Source organism: Rhinopithecus bieti, unplaced genomic scaffold (assembly GCF_001698545.2).
Source record: "Rhinopithecus bieti isolate Rb0 unplaced genomic scaffold, ASM169854v2 scaffold_6710, whole genome shotgun sequence".
In the NCBI taxonomy this organism is placed as follows: domain Eukaryota; kingdom Metazoa; phylum Chordata; class Mammalia; order Primates; family Cercopithecidae; genus Rhinopithecus; species Rhinopithecus bieti.
This window is the reverse complement of record NW_016805362.1, coordinates 1,583,184-1,600,936: the sequence shown is the minus strand read 5'-3', so window position 1 is coordinate 1,600,936 and position 17,753 is coordinate 1,583,184.

Genomic DNA, 17,753 nt, shown 5'->3' with positions numbered 1-17,753 from the left:
GTTTAAAAATTATATTTACGTTGTTTTTTGTCTACTCTGTTGTTTGTTTTTGATGAATAGACATTTTGGAAAAGCTTTAGGTTTATGGAAAAATTCAGCAGAAAATAAAGTGTTCCCATATGCTCCTCCCTTCCCAACGTTTGCCTTATTACTAACATCTTGTATTAGTGTGGTATGTTTGTTACAATTGATGACCAAATCTTAATGCATTATTAGTAACTAAAGTCCATAGTTTACATTAGGACCCACTCTTTATGTTGCACATTCTATGGGTTTTCCCAAATCTGTCACATGTACAGCCCATGACAGCATCGTTCAGAACAGTGTCCTAAAAATCCCTTGTGCTCCATCTGTCTTTTTAAATAGAAAAAAAAAAATAGAAAGTTCCAACAATACGAGCATGTTTACATAAATTATGATATATTTAATTCAACTAAAATATTATGCAACCATTAAAAATCATGTTCCCGCAAAATATTTAATTGACTTGTGGGAAATGTCAATGATATATTACTAAGTTTTAAAAAAGAATACGAACTGCATTTGTAATATCATCTGAGCTTTATATTTATTTTATTTTATTTTATTTTGTAATTTATTTTTGAGACGGAGTCTCGCTCTGTCACCCAGACTGGAGTGCAGTGGCGCGATCTCGGCTACCTGCAAGCTCCACCTCCCGGGTTCCCGCCATTCTCCTGCCTCAGCCTCCTGGGTAGCTGGGACTACAGGCGCCCGCCACCACGCCCGGCTAATTTTTTATACTTTTAGTAGAGACGGGGTTTCACCGTGTTAGCGAGGATGGTCTCGATCTCCGGACCTCGTGATCCGCCCGCCTCGGCCTCCCAAAGTGTTGGGATTACAGGCATGAGCCACCGCTCCCGGCCTATTATTATTTAAATAATAATATATGTTCATAAAAAATACTCAAAGGGGCCGGGCGCGTGCCTCACGCCTGTAATCCCAACAGTTTGGGAGACTGAGGCGGGCAGGAGTTTGAGACCAGCCTGGCCAACGTGGTGAAACCCCATCTCTACTAAAAATAAGCACGACTCAAATCTAGAAAACAAAATAAAACAAAACAAACAAAACAAACAAAACAAAACAAAAAACACCACAGGGGGAAAAGACTGAAAGCTTTACATCAGAATGCTGCAAAGGTCTGTGAGAAGCTAAAAGTAGCTGGTAGGATCAGGAACTCTGCCTCTGGCATCAGCCACCTGAGAGCTGCTTGATCTTGGGAAAATCACATTGTTTTCTTTTTTGTCTTTATGATTTTTTCTGAAATAAGTAGGGATTGTTTTTAGAATGAGAAAAAAACTAATCAGAAAACTACAAATAGTAAAAGAGGAAGTGACAGAGAAGCAAAAGAAGACACAATGGGGGCAATAAAGGAGTTTAAATGGCAACATTTCCTACAGAAAGTCACTGGAACAGAAAAGAGAAGTCATTGACTCGCACCGCCAAAAGCGCTAGAGGGATGACCGAGGCTCGGCTTGGGGCAGGGCTCCCACGGTGACCTCACGCCCCATTCCCTCTCTCTCTCAGCTCACTACCTGGCTTTCCCCCTGCGGTAGACCAGGCCTCACTCACCTCCTTCCCGCTTCAGAGGCTGTGAGAGTTTGTCAGAATTCACCCCCCACCCGTGAAAATTTCATCTCATCTCATTGGTTCTGTTTGAGTCACATGCTCATGTCTCAACCAATCAAAGTGGCCACAGAAAATGCAACATGTTGATTGTTTTAAGCCTGGATCCCTCAACCTTCAGAATCAAGGATGAAATCAGCTTTCCCCAGAACCACGTGGACTGACGTTAAGTAAAGGAGTGATTCCCTAATGGGAACTCCTGGGTGGCAGTAAACAAAAGATGCTCTTTGTCCCTGAAGGGAGGTGGCTCCACAACTCTGCCAGCCATTTTGGGTGAATCTCTGTAGCATCCATGTCACTCCTGAAGTAGTTTTAGGGGTCTTTGTTTTCATGCCCCCAGTAGAGGTGGCTGTATTGGTTTGTGCTGAACCCAGACTGGACCAGGCAGCAAATGACTGGTCCTCAGGACATTGGGGCCACAGGCTTATTGTTAACATCTTTCAGTTTGTGCTTTCAGCATTTCATATCAAAAGGATTTTATAAAATGCCCTTTTTAAACTTTCTGAGACTATTAGTCTGAGTATTGGGAGACACAGAGAAGGCATCCCTGAGGCAAGGGTCAGGGGATGGGAGATCTTCATTTCTGTGTAACTGAAGTGCAGTGATGTCTTTTATGACCTCCCCAAAGACAAAAGATGGGTATAACAATACTCTTGCCAATTTGTGGGAAAGTTTATCGTTTTCAGTTTCACAGCTGGAGATCCTCAGCCCATTTCATTATCCTTGGGCTAAACAGTCCTCATTTTATGGCTGTTGTGAAACTGTATTCTTGGAACAATGACAACCTCTGACTCCTATAAAGTCATGGCCAGTTGAACTCACTTGTGTCATTGGGATTGACAATAAAAACAGGTTGGATACTAAGCAGATACACCTGCCTTTCAGGCATCTCTCAGGTGCCAAAAGATAGACTGATTGTGTGGACCAAGCTCCATGCTCTGGGAGGAAGGGAATGGAATGGAATTCCCTTGCGAAGTTGAAGATTCAGGGAATATAGATCAAATAAACCTCCCTTCTGAGTAGGCTGTCCTTCCAGCTGACAGTGAAATGATCCAGTTTTCTTGGGCTACGAATATGGACAGACCTTTAGCCCCACCTTAGCCAGCACATGAAAAAGTATATAATCCTGGCAGGAACCCATATAGACGAAGGCACTAGACCAGGCCATCTGCACCTTGTCATTTCTTTAATAAAATGGGATTTCATTACCTTGGCCCTGTCAGTATTTTTATCTTGCCTCTGCCTCTTTTCTCTCTTTCCTATACTTGGAGTGGGTTGCTGGGTTACCTGAAAAGAGACTGTTTTTCAAAGCAAAATACTGCATTACTAATATCATTATTTATGCCCCATCCTTGCTGTGCATTGTGGACATTATCTTGACTCCTCACAATAACTCTCCAAGGTAGGTCTCATAGTCACCATTTTAAATGGGAGGAAACTAAGGCTCTGTCTTGTTAGATAATTTACCCAGTTCATACAGTTCTATGTGATAGAACTGGAGTTTGGAAACTAAGCCCGACAATGCCAAATACTTCGTTTCTTCTCCTCATTATCCATAGCTGACTAAAATGTATTTTTGTCAACCTGATCTTGAAAAAAATTAGCCTGATTTTATCTTTATCTGTTATTCCTAAATTAAGCAGCCTCAGCGTCATTACAAGCCTAATCCTTGAGGTGACATCATCAGAAGGAATCCAGCCTTCTCGATGCATAATCACTCTACCGCAGCCTTCCAGAGCCATCCATGGGAATCCTTTTCTTGAGGTCTGGGCAAAACCACTCCAAGAACAAACCCCCCAATCTCCATCAGAGCTTCTCTGCCCCATCTTTGTCTGGCCTCTCAGTTCAGCAGTGGTGATGACCAGGGCAAGTCAAATCCATGTCTGAGCCTGTGATCTGACCCCATTATTTGCACTTATCAGATGTGAAATGCTAGTACTTGCTTTGCAATTTTACATTTTGATTCTAGTGCAAGGTTTGAACCAGCTGTTTAAAAAAACAAATAGCTTTAAACCCCATTGTAAAGTGATGATCTCATGTAGGAAAACTGGTTGGGCTCCTGCCCTAGGACGGGCTGGGGGTAGGTTCCTGATAGACAAGCTGCTCCTTGTGAACCACCCAGAAGCTGGCTCTTGCTCAGCGACTGTGGATGAGCCATGAGAGCCACATCTGTTTTTAAATCTTCAAGACAAATGGAGTTGAATTTTCTATTCTTTAAACATGGAGAAGAACAGAAGAAAACGCTTCCTGTCAGTGAAGTCCTGTGTTTCTAACTGGGGTAACTTCTCTTTTATCGAGCAAAAGCTTTTCAAGAAGCATTCCAAAGAGGATATGGGAACTGGCATATGAAAATATCACCTCAGGCCGGGCTCAAGCCTGTAATCCCATGCACTTTTGGGAGCGCCCGAGACGGGCCGGATCACGAGGTCAGGAGATCGAGGACCATTCCTGGCTAACCAGTGAAACCCGTCTCTACTAAAAATACTACATAAAAAATACAAAAAAAAAAACTAGCAGGCGAGGTGGCGGGCGCCTGTAGTCCCAGCTACTGGGGAAGTCTGAGGCAGGAGATATGGCATAAACCCGGGAGGCGGAGCTTGCAGTGAGCCGAGATCCGCGGCACTGCACTCCAGCTCTGGGCGACAGAGCGAGACTCCGTCTCAAAAAAAAAAAAAAAAAAGAAAGAAAATATCACCTATAGGGAACAATTCATAAAGCCACCGATTACTCTGTGGACCCCTTTTGGCTCTGTCCTTGCTTTAGATGACAGGCACATTCTCACACCCCTGAGCTCCTCAGAAAAGCAGGAGGGATCCCTTTGTGCCCTCGTTTATACCCTGCTAGAGGTTAAGCCTAGATGATACTCTGTCACCTCACTGGAACATTTTAAACTTGAAAACAATAAAAAGAAAGAAAACCTATTAGAATTGTCAATATTCCCACAGTAATTGAGTTTTCTAAATTCATTCAATAGCTAGTTCATTCATTTAATCAACCATTTTTTGAGTCCCTACTATATGCCAAATGCTGCTGTAGGGTGAGGAGTTGAAGATATAACATCCATTACAGTCATCCCCCTCATCCTCAGGAATACACGCCAAGACCCCCGGTGGATGCCTAAAATCACAGACAGCACTGAATCTTATATGTACCACATTCCTCCTCTCCATTCATACTCATGATAGCTTAATTTATAAATTAGGCAAAGTAAGAGATTGACAACAATAACTAATAAGAATAATTGTAAGTACACTTTAATAAATGCTCTGTGAATGTAGTCTCTCTCCCTCTCCAAGTATCTTACTGTAATGTACCTACTGCTCTTGTGAGATGACAAAAAGCCTACATGATAAGATGAAGTGACAGGGCCGGGTGCGGTGGCTCACGCCTGTAATCCCAGTACTTTGGGAGGCCGAGGCAGGTGGATCACCTGAGATCAGGAGTTTGAGACCAGCCTGGCTAACATGGTGAAACCCCATCTCTATTAAAAATACAAAAATTAGCCAGGTGTGGTGGCTGGTGCCTGTAATCCCAGCTACTTGGGAGGCTGAGACTGGAGAATCACTTGAACCCAGGAGGTGGAGGTTGCAGTGAACTGAGTCAGAACAGCATGCACTTTAAAGCTTATGAATTGTTTATTTCTGGAATTTTCCACTCAGTACTTTCAGACCGTGGTTGACTGCAGGTAACTGAAACCATGGAAAGCAAAACCACATATAGATGGACTACTATACCCGTACTCAAGTCCATAGTCTAGCAGAAGAGGAAGAGAAATAGATAACTTGAAGGTCATGTGATCAGCTATGCTCAGGACACTGGGGGACAGGCCTGGGGGTAGGAAAGGAAGTGATGACCAAAGATGGCTTCCTGTAGGAAGAAACCCCAATCTGAACTTTGAAGGACACGATGGGGTTAGCAAAACATTTAAGACAGAAGGAGCAGCCTGTACAAAGGTGAAGGAGTGAGACAGGAGATAGGAGACGTATTGTTGGGGCTGTGGGGGTCAGGGCACAATGCTGATTTAAGATAGTGTTACCCCTGTTATAAATCCCACACCTTTGGTCCCTGGGAGCATCTCAGCACTGGGAGGCATCTATGTATGTGTCTCCTTGTAGCTGTAGCGTCTCTGAAGATGCCTCTATGGACATGAACACTCTTCCCCTGCATGTTATGACTGTCTGTTTCACACTTCCCAAAGCACATGCACACACATGCAGGCCTCCACACAGAAGTTTCAAACAGATCATTATTTAATGACTACAGTCATTCATCCAAACCTACACTACTGGTTGGGTGTGGGGGGTTAGAAAAAATCAGACATTCTCTGTTTGGTCTGTCTTATCACCATTTATAACACAGAGAAAGGTATCATCAACCAGCCTTCAGGATGTCATCTCACAGGCCTTCCCTCTGCTAGTAGGGAACCCCTCTCCCCAACATCTCTCTACTCTCTCTCCCCTCCAGAATTTCTGCCTGCTTAACTCTCTTCCTCTCACATGTCCCCACATCCCTTCTTAATCTGGCTAGTCTCACCCCCAGCCAAAAGTCAGCAAGTGGCTTGTCCTGTTGGTACTTGCAGCATCCCCGGCTCAGTGTTGAGTGAAGAAAGCCCTTCCCTCCTCAGCCAGGTGAAGGAAGGGAGAGCTTTGGGTCAGGAAGCTGTGTTTGGCTGGTGAAGATGATCATTTACTCCTCGTTGTGCCCTTCCTGATTTTTCCTTTGGTGCCCCTTACTATGTCTGAAAATTGAAAAAAAAAAAGAAAGAAAGAAAACACAACTTATACCAGGAGCATGAGACTTCTGCTGAAAGAGCCTACTGAATCCTTTGAGAGTCAGAATCTCTCTGAGTAATTCTGAACTTACTGGTCCAGACACAGATTTATCCCTCCATTCATCTTCATCTTCTTTGTGATGCCCCCTTCCATTCATGCCACCCTAATGGAAGTGTCCTTAATTCTCCCTGATTGGAGGGAAGAAGCGTTGTCCAATCACACCAAACAAAATTAGTAATCTTAAGGGGTTCCATGCATGAATACCTCCTGGGTGCTAACCACAGGGTTTGACTTTGTTCATTACTCAGTGGCTAGCATGGTGTCGGGCACCCACAAATTCTTCAATAAATTGAAGTTCTTCAATAAAGAAATGGTTCCCAACACTCACAAGGAACCTGGAAGTTAGGGATAATTATTTCCAATTTATAAATGAGAAGGCTAAGGCTCAGAAAGATTACCATGGTCATTTGGCTGATAAATGGTAGGTTTTGGTTCCTAACAAAGGTCTTTCTGGCCCCAAACTCATGCTATTTCCAGAAAACCATGAAGTCATTCACCTGCCAACTCACTATAGTTCATTATATCAATAAAGATTAACCCTTTGCATGGACACTTAACTGCAATAGCCTTGGTGCTGGATAATGAAGCTGTGGACTTGGGCAACTCTTCATGACCCAACTTGCTACTTCCGAGTTGCCTCCCCAACTAGAGTTTGTCTCCTTCAGCCTATTCAATGCAGCACCTATTCATTCATTCATTCATTCATTCTACAAATTTTCTGGAAGTATCTACCATATGCTACATGCTAGAGATACAAAAATGAGTCCAACAGCTCCTGCCTTCAAGGTCACTAGAATTCACCACAGTATATTAGTCACCTGTGTGACCACCTTAAGGACAGAGAGAGTTGTATGAGTTTTGTGTTTGTTTCTAGCTCCCAACAAAAGACCTGGCTGATGAGAGGCCCTCAGTAAATGTTGGCTGTATTGGATTGATGTGGTGTCTAATGTAATGATGAATGCTATATATTAGGCTATGTTCCGTGAGCCACAGCCATTCTTTTGGGGACATGCATATTACTTATTTTTTTTTTCAGATCATTGAGCTGTCTTTCAATAAATGGCACAACTGCCTTAATATAGAAAATTGCTAGAGGAGCTAGATTTATTTTCTTTTCTCACACTAAGAAGCAATTGTGGTAATTCCTTATGCAATAAACCAGTAAGAACTAATTCAATTTAAAATTTTTTAAAAAAACTAAATTACACACAAATACAGTACAAACTTTTAAAAACTTACAAAAGGATGTAAAATTAAAAATAAGTCTCCCACTTCTGGTTCTAGGCACCCAGCTCTCATCCCTAGAACTCACAGCTATTACCAGATTTCTTGAATATGATTCCAGAGATCTTCTGTAGGCACATAAGAATAAATGTGTACTTCTATGCATGTCTACACACACTGCCCCACACAGAAGGTGGTACATTTCGCACAATGTTTTACACTTTGCTTTGTTCATTTAATGCTATGCCCTAAAGACCTTTTCATGTTATGACATAGATATTATTCTCATTTTTAAATGACTATTATATGAATTGTACCATCTTATCCAATCCTCCATTAAGGCACATTTAGGTTGTTTCCAAATGTTTGTTTTATTACTAACAAAGTCACAGTAAATTTCCCTATCCATATATCATTTTGCACTCTATAACAGCTGTGAGATAAATTCCCAGACGTAAAATGTAAATACATTTATTTCACTTTTAAAATTTAAATTTAAAATGTATTATTGTAATAAATAAAATTGAATAAATTCCCAGAAGTGCTGGCTAAAGGATATATGCATTTTAAGATAAATAAGATGCATTTAAGGTAAATAAGATGCATTGAAGGTAAATGACATAGCCCAATTGCTCTCCACAGCAGTTGTGCTAATTTGCACTCCTATAGCAATGCATGACAGAAACTTTCTCCTGTGGTCAAGATGACTGACTTACCCAGTTTTTTTTTTGATCTATGCTAATCTCATTGTAATTTTCATGTTCCTTTATCTTATTAAGAGATCTTATTTACTTCTTAATCATCCAGTTTGCTGTAAAGAAACCGTAATTCCTGTCATGTCAAAGGTACTGGGATCATAAATTTTGAGTTTATCTGAACTACTGTTCACCTGAAGTTAAAAATAACAGTGTTATTAGTTTTATTTTTATATCACTACCGATCTCAAAGTGAACTTGAGATAACTTAATAAACACACAAAACAATGAGAGAGACAGAAACACCATTTTTAAAATCAAGAGAACAGAAAGTAGAGGCAAAATGGTAAAATGAAATAAGAGGGAAGTTTAGCGAAACAAAATCATATTTTCAGGTCCAAAAATTTACTGATTTTGGTCCACAGTTTTGGCCTTAAGCTTCTTAGAGGTCAAAGCAAAAAGGAAAATACAATCAATTTCAAAATGTACATTGCTAAAGAAAAGAAAATCAAAAGATTCTTGGCTTTTAAATCTAAGGGAAATTCATAAGGTTTATTGCAGAAGGGACTTCAGATAGTATCTCAAGAAGATTCCTAAAATGAAAGAAAAAGTAGGGGTTTTGGAGAACAAAGCTCTGATGCTCTCTGTCTAGAATGCTTTCCTAGGGCCCTTTGTCTGGTAAGAGCTCCCCTTTTCCTCCGAGGACCAACTCCCTGACTCTTCATAGTCCTGGTAGGGGCATCAGTGACCATGCCTCATTCCTTCTGCCTTGAATACTGCTGCACAACAAACCACACCAAAACGCAGAGGCTTAAGGGCATTCCTTTAGCTCATGTGTCTACAGGTAGATCATTCCGTCTGAGCTTGGCCACACAGTTCTATTCTTGGCTCGGTTCTCTCCCAATCTAGGGGCTGTCTGGCCATTGCAGGGGCCTTTGGGTATCTTGGTCCTGTCCCACATGTCCCTCAACCTTTAGTATGCTGGCCTGGCATGTTCTCATGATATGGCACAGTTCCGGGAGTAGAAGCAGAAGTATGAAGATGCCTTCTTAAACCTCAGTTTGTGTCACGTCTATTAATGTTGGATGGACCAGAGGAATCACATGGCCACACTCAGAATAAAAAGGTGGAGAGGTGAACTTGTGGGAGGATTGCAAAATCACATGGAAAAGGCTGTGGGTACAGGGAAGTGTGAGTGCCACAACTCACCACAGGGGACAGTGATCTAGGCTTAGAAAGTGGGGAGGAAACTCACTTTCCACTGGGTTGACCAACTGAGGCTTCAGGGAGCCATGTTTTTCACTACTTGCTGCAGGAGGGAATGGGTATTCAAAAAGAAGAGGAGGGGGTGGATCTGACACATGCAGAAAGAAAGAGCCAGGTGCTATAAAGTCCCTGCAGCTCTTCCAGTGTGTCTGCAGGTCACTCCAGCACCCAGACCAGCCCTGAGCTAGTGCATTTTCCTGTTTGCTATATCAGGTGGTACTCAAGAGTGAATGCTGCAGCCAGTCTACCTGGGTAAAAATCCCAGCTGTGGCTAAAGAACTGTGTGGCTTGGAGGCAAGTTGCCTCATTTCTTTGTGCCTCAGTTTTTTCATCTATAAGATGGGGATAATGATAATCTTACCTCTCAGAGCTGTTGTGAAGATGGAAATATATTGATATCGGGAAGGACTTAGAACAGTGCCTGGCATATATTAATAAATGTGTGGTAATTATTTTTTGCTGACATTAGTTTGAATTGCATCCCTGTCAATAGATTGGATTTCATGGGTGGCATCTCAGGTGGATTTGATGGAAAGACAAAACTATCTCTCATGGGAGCTGGGCTCCTACTTTCACCCAAAGGCATTGAACTGCATCCCAGTTGGCAAATCTACCAACCAAGAAAAAACAAACCCAATACCTTCCACGGGAATTACCCTAATCTGTGACTGGCGTGGTGAGTGTGTCATCTACAGAGTCATCATAACCATAGGACGCTGTACATGCCAGCAATGTTCAGAGACCTTAGTGCTCCCCTTCCAGATACAGAGTGAGGTTTGCCTGAGTCCAGGACCTGGCCGAGTGGGCCAGATTGCTGTGTGGGTTTATGGAACAGAGTGTGATGATAATGGGCTTCTAGATTCTTTCACTCCACCTCCCTGCCTGCAGTCAATACTGAGCCCAGACAGGAAATACAAAGCCGCTGACAGCCCCAGACTTGGTGTCTGCACCCCCATCAGGGCTCTGAGCAGCCGGACTGGAGCCCCCTCTCCCTCCAGGTCAGCCATCCGGCTGGGTCTGCTCAGTCAACAGCAGTTTACAGTTTGGCTGACTACAGCCTGACTCCACAAGGGGAATAAAGCCCAGCATTGTGCTGGGCTTGCAACATCTTTCCCAGTCCAGAGTTCCTGATGTGTTTGTTACACAGGATCTGGTCTGAATGTTCCCTTTGTCGCAGACCTTCACGTGCTGAGGTGGGTCTGCCTTCTCTGCGGCAGTCCTGGGTTACATAAATATATTAAGGCAACATACACGCTTGACACTGGAGCCAGCCTCAATAACTCAAATAATTCATGTGGCAAAAGATGGAGCCGCTGTGGTTTTGAATTCATTTAAAGATGGATTTCTTTGTTCAGTTCCTTTGCTCGAGGAGAACACAAACTGGGAAGGGGCCACCATGCTCCAACTAGGCTGGCCATTTTTCTTCAGCAAGTCTGTTTGAGAGTTTCTAAATCCCGTGCAGATGAACACAGAACATGACCTTCAGCCAGTTACAGGATACCATGCTGACATCACCGCATAAATATACACTCCCGAGAAAGCCGTGATTAAGCTCTGCGCAGATTTTTATCACTTTTCCAGTGCACCGGCAGGCTGCTTGTTCACCATGCACCTTTACAAAACCCATAATATTTAGAAATGTGCTGTGTTAGCCCCAGAGGCTTAAATAAACTAAAGCCTGTGAAGGTTTTAATGTAACAAGTTACCTTCACGTGTGAAATTACGAGTCTACATGATACTCAATAAGGCCAACGTTGTACACACTCTGTTCTTCTGGGATCTTATGTACATTTCTCCTGACGTATCTGTTTCAGACAGTTTTTTAAGAACAGAAAATATTTCTATTTGAATACCACCATACATGTTCATGACACTAAAGAATGGGTGAGATTGCACATTTAAAAAAATTCAGAATCTTGGCCGGGCACGGTGGCTCATGCCTATAATCCCAGCACTTTGGGAAGCTGAGGCAGGCAGATCACAAGGTCAGGAGTTCGAGACCAGCCTGGCCAACATGGTGAAACTCCATCTCAACTAAAAATACCAAAATTAGCTGGGCATGGTGACGGGTGCCTGTAATCCCAGCTGTTTGGGAGACTGAGGCAGGAGAATTGCTTGAACTCGGGAGGCAAAGATTGCAGTGAGCTAAGATAGTGCTAGTGCACTCCAGCCTGGGTGACAGAGCAAGATTCCATCTCGGAAAACAAAACAAAACAAAACAAAACAAAACAAAACAAAACAAAACAAAACAAAACATTCAGAATATCTACTCAAGGAGTTTGTGCCTTAAGGCCAACAGAAGGATGGGTGTGAGGGTACTGTCATTGTAATCTATAAAATCACCAAGTTTTCATTTTCTTTCTCCTTTTTTTTGAGACGGAGTCTCTCTGTCGCCCAGGCTAGAGTGCAGTGGCGCAGTCTCGGCTCTCTGTTCACTGCAACCTCCCCTTCCCGGGTTCAAGTGATTCTCCCGCCTCAGCTTCCTGAATAGCTGGGATTACAGGTGCACGCCACCACACCCGGCTAATTTTTGTACTTTTAGTAGAGGTGGGGTTTCACCATATTGGTCAGGCTGGTCTCAAACTCCTGACCTCTTGATCCACTCGCCTCGGCCTCCCAAAGTGCTGGGATTACAGGTGTGAGGCACCATGCCTGCCCTTCATTTTCTTTTAAAAGTGCAGATGAAAGATTTGTTTTATGAGTATAGCAGAGATTCTCAACCAGGACAATTTTGCCCCCCAGGGAACACTTAGCAATGCCCATAGATATTTTTTGGTTGTTAAAACTGAGAGGAGCAGGGTACTGTTGGTATCTAGAGGGTAGAAATCATGAAACCAATATATATGTATGTATCCTTCCACGCACAGGACAGCCCCCCTCAACAAAGAATCGCTCATTCCAAAATGCCAACAGTACCATGGTTCAGAAACCCTAAGGTACAGTACATTTGGGAGGAGGGATTGGGACAGCATAAGTCCTAACAGGCTGGATGACTGTAAACTTTTTAAAGTGCTATGCAAACACTAACCTTGCCTTCCAGTCAGTTTACTGACTGCTAAACATTGTTTCAAAATTCTGACTCTCCACTTATCCTAAGCACATTGCTATAAAATGCCTTATTGATGAGGCTTGCCTGGCTCAAAATCTAAACAGTGCTGCTCAAGTTTTCTCTTTTTAAAAAAGGAAAATAAAAACCTTTTCTTTTTTACTTTGAAATGTTGTTGAACTGAACATATAGTTTCTAACATAGTAGACAGTAACTTCGCCCTGCTTTCCCCCAGTGACAGCATCTTACATAACTATAGTATAATATCAAAACCAGAAAACTGACATTGGTATGATACTATTAAACTACAATCTGATTTGGACTTTACCACTTTGCTCAAATTTTAAATAATAAAACATTTTAAATTTTATTTCTCCCAAAATATTCAACTGCGTTTCTCTAGAAATGCTTACTATGAAAAACAAAACAATGATGATCTTTCTGTTTCTAAATGATCCTCATTGCCGAGGTGCTACCTGTTGTGAGAAAGGAAAGTGACCAGTGGAAATAATTGGCTTCTAGTTTTATTAATCAGTCTCTACCCTCTTCAAAACAAAGACTCCCATGATATTTTCTGGCTGTCAGTGTCTTCTTATTGTTGTTGTTGTTGTTTTGATCGGTTTACATGTCCTCCAAAGGCTCAAGTATTGAACATTAGGACGAAATGTAACAAATTTCTCAAACTTCACCCCCACATCCCTCACCCCAGCACTACAGCCAACTGGAAGCATCCTGCAGACCTTCCCTGCCAAGATATATGTATCTATATATATACATATATAGAAATATATATTTACACCATATGTGTTTACTAGGGTTTACACTGTCGGTGCCCCTGTTTTTCAGGCCTTCAGATTCAGACTAGTACTATTGTATTGTAGTATCAAGAGCAGAAGATAAATGAGATGTCCTAGCCATATGTGTGTGTGTGTGTGTGTGTATATACACACATATATACATAAACTATATATATGTATATACAAAAACTATATATACACACACATATATACATAAATATTATATATATATAGTTTTTGGATTTTTTAAAGGAATCTTTTACAAATACAAATGGAGTGCCCTGCCCCAGATCCACCTGAGGGAAGGTGGGAAGGTGTTGTCTTTACTGCTACACAGCTATTAAGATCTTCAGGTGTAATGACTGGGATAAGATACTACATACTGCTTCTACCTTCAGCATCCTTCAGGAGCATAGGAGAGGAGGCATCATGGGGACCTGGGCCCCAAGTGGGATTCCTTATATTGTTCTAACCTCAGAAAGAAAAATATACTCAAAGACAGCCAGAAAAAGCTCTAGCAGAGGGGCTTTAGTGTGGGCTTTTAGAGCACCATCCAAGAAGGTCGGCATGCAGTGGAAGAGAAAGCCTCAGACCATGGAGAACTGAGTTCAAAGGTTGGTCCTGCCACTTTCTGGCTATGAGGCCTTGGAGAAGGCGCTGAACTAAGCTCGAGTTTCTCTGTCAATAAAACAGTGACATTGGTATCAATCCCAGTAAACACAGAAGGTGGTGTGAAGGCACTGATCTGCTTCATGGGAAGGTGTCTTTTATAATAGGAGAAATGAAGAAAAGAGGGTGTCCTCATATAGTGAAAGTAAATAGAGCTACAGCCACACACATCAACATGAAGAAACCCCGCAAATACAAATAATACAATGTATTAATCAGATTTCTCTATGGAAACAAGGAAAGAGAACCAATATGTTCTATATGTATATAATATATACACGTATGTAATTACATACATGTATCAGATACATGTATGTAATATTACATATGTGTATATAATATATGTATGAAATATTACATGTGTATATACCATATTGGCTCTCTTTATTGTTAATACATATATTATATATGCACTATGTAACATTATATAATTACTTATGTAATATATACATGTATAATTACATACATAATACATATATGCATTACATACATATAATATATATCACATAGCATATACACACATGCATATAATACACATGTATTATATATGTATATTCATATAGTATGTGTGTGTGTGTATGTATAAAATGTATTATGAGAAATTGACTCACACAATTATGGAGGCTGAGAAGTCCCATGAACCACTGATACAGTTTGGCTGTGTCCTCACCCAAATCTCATCTTGAATCATAGTTCCCATAATTCCCATGTGTTTTGGAAGGGACCTGAGGGGAGATAATTGAATCATGGGGTAGTTCCCCCCATACTATTCTCGTGGCAGTGAATAAGTCTCATGAGATCTGATGGTTTTATAAAGGGTTTCCCCTTTCACTTGGCTCTCATTCTCTCTTGCCTGCCGCCATGTAAGACGTGCCTTTTGCCTTCTCCCATGATTGTGAGGCTTTCCCAGCTAGGTGGAATTCTGAGTCCAGTAAACCCCTTTTTCTTTATAAATTACCCAGTCTTGGGTATGTCTTCATCAGCAGCATGAGAACAGACTAATACACCTACCATCTGCAAGCTGGAGACCCAGTGGGAAAAAACAGTGGTATAGTATCAGTCTGAATCTGAAGGCCTGAGAACTGGGGGAGCTGATGGTGTAAACCGCATTCCCAGAGCAGAAAATGAGATGAGATGTCCTAGCTTAAGTAGTGAGGCAGGGGAAAAAAGGAGGAGCAAATTTCTCCTTCCTCCATTTTTTGTTCTATCCAGGATCTCAACAGATTAGATGATGACCACCCACTCTGGGGAGGGCAGTCTATTTTACTGAGTCCCCCAATGTAAATGCTCATCTCATCTGGAAGTATCCTCACAGACACACTCAGAAATAATGTTTAACCAAATATCTGGGCATCTTTCATCCAGTCAAGTTGACACATAAAATTAACTATCACATACAATATTGGGCAAAAAAAAAAGTTGTAAAAGAACACATAAGGTATGATATATCATTCATACAAACATATAAAACCATACTATATGTATAGCGTAAGGATATACATTGATGTAGTGAAAGTAGAAAGCAATGCATGAGAATGATAAGATCCAGTTCAGGTCCAGAGTTACCTCTGGAAGAGGGGGAGGGCAGGCAGGGAAGGTGATTGAGGAAGGTATACATGATGGATTTTACTGTGCTGGCAATACTTATTTCTTAACCGTGGAGGGTGGCTATGTGAGACGCCTTCCATTATTCTTGATAGATTCTTTAAATGTCTTTAATATTTATAAATGCTCAAGATTTTTTTAATTGCTATCATTGTTGACAGAGGCCTTGAGTGTGGAATACAGTGTGTGGGTTGAGAACATGGGGCTGGTCTGAATGCAAACTCCATCACTTCGTTACCCTGGGCAATTGCTTAAAACTGTTCTATGCCTTAGGTTCCTCATTTATCAAGAGCACCTACTTCATAATGTGACTTGGGAAGCTTAAACAAGATAATGTTTAAAGCTCACTCATCACCATACTTGACGCATCATCACCTCTCAAGAAATGTTAGATTTTAGCTACTGCATAGTACATCAGATTACCTGATCATCACGATAACTCATCGATTGACAATGGAGTAACATTGTGTACAAATAATATAGATGCTTCCATCTTCTGCTAATTGTAATGTAATATGTAGGACATAGAATAATGTTAGTATTCCAACCTCAGATTTATGAGCCAGAACCTTCCTTGAATAACTTAGGTCACTCCACTGAAATATCTTGTGGGGAGATAGTTGAATCTTTGTTTGGATTCTTGCCAGTGGCCATAAAAATTCTTTGCCACTCAGTAAAGTTATGTATTATAGCCATGTAGGAACTCTGGATATCAGAACTTTCACTTTTTGGCTGTGCCAGATAAACCTAAATATAAGATACCTTCAGTAGTTTTAAGATTTATGGCATCAAATTCTAACCCCCGGCCCCAGGCCCACGCAAGTTACGTTTCTTACCTCTATATAATGTTACCCTCGGTAGCCAACTCACAAAGCAAGGTGCCTGGAATGATGCTAGCTTCATTGCCAAAATACCAGTGAAATGGAAAAGACTTTAATAAATGTAAGTCACATTTATGTCTCTATATTCTCCAGCATTTGAGCCAATGTGGAGAAATTTTCCTTTGCCGTGTTACCCTCAAGTAATCTTGTTAAAATTTTAGAGAGCCTTGCTATCTTAAAACAGCCCTGTCCTCTGGAGTTGGCCCACCAGGGCTTTCTCCTTAACAAACAGAGCAGAGAGGAGTGCATTACACCATGAAGCCTCAAGTGACCAAAGAAAGGTAAATGTCATCTACCCCTGCCATCAGCAAGGCCAGACATCCCACATTTAATCTGTTTTAAGAATGAAAGTGTCTGTCTATCCTTAAACAGCACAGTCCTCCCAGCCTTTTCTTGGGCCTATAAATGTACTTTTTACATGTAGATCTGTGAAGTAGGGCCTTGTTAATTTAACATCTGGAACTACTCAGGTGGTTTGTCTCTGCTGACTTTATGAACAATAAAAGCAAACCACTGGATGATTCCTGGATATTTAAACTTGGGGTATAGGCATCCTGGCCTCACTGCTGACAAACACAGATTTTAATTTTTCCAGCTAGAGCCAAATGCAACAAATGTGGTTGTGAATAGAAGGCTAAGTGTTCTCCTTAAAAATAGGCTACTTGTATGAGGTATAATTTTATTTTTTATTTTTTTTCTTTCATCAGCTGAATTTAAGATTCAGCTAAGGTATGATTTTTTTAACTGTGGGGCACATACCTCAGAATTTCCAAAGTCCTTGCAAATCTTGAATCTGTTCTCAAACCCAAGTACAGTCCCACTTTAAAGAAATAGACTAAAGTTGATCACTTTCTAACTATAGTTTCTGCAAAGATGGAGAAGAAACCTGTCATACTACTACAGAGACACCACAGTCAACCACACTCATGGAACTACTTAATCAACACCATTTTTCATTATGTGGTGAAAGACTTCTCTAAAGCGATCCTAAGCTGTTTTCAGCTAAGATTCAATTTTATGAATATCCTTAGAAATGTCACCAAAACCAAGAAGAATGAGTCATTGAGGCCAAGTATGAGAAAGGAAAAACCAAC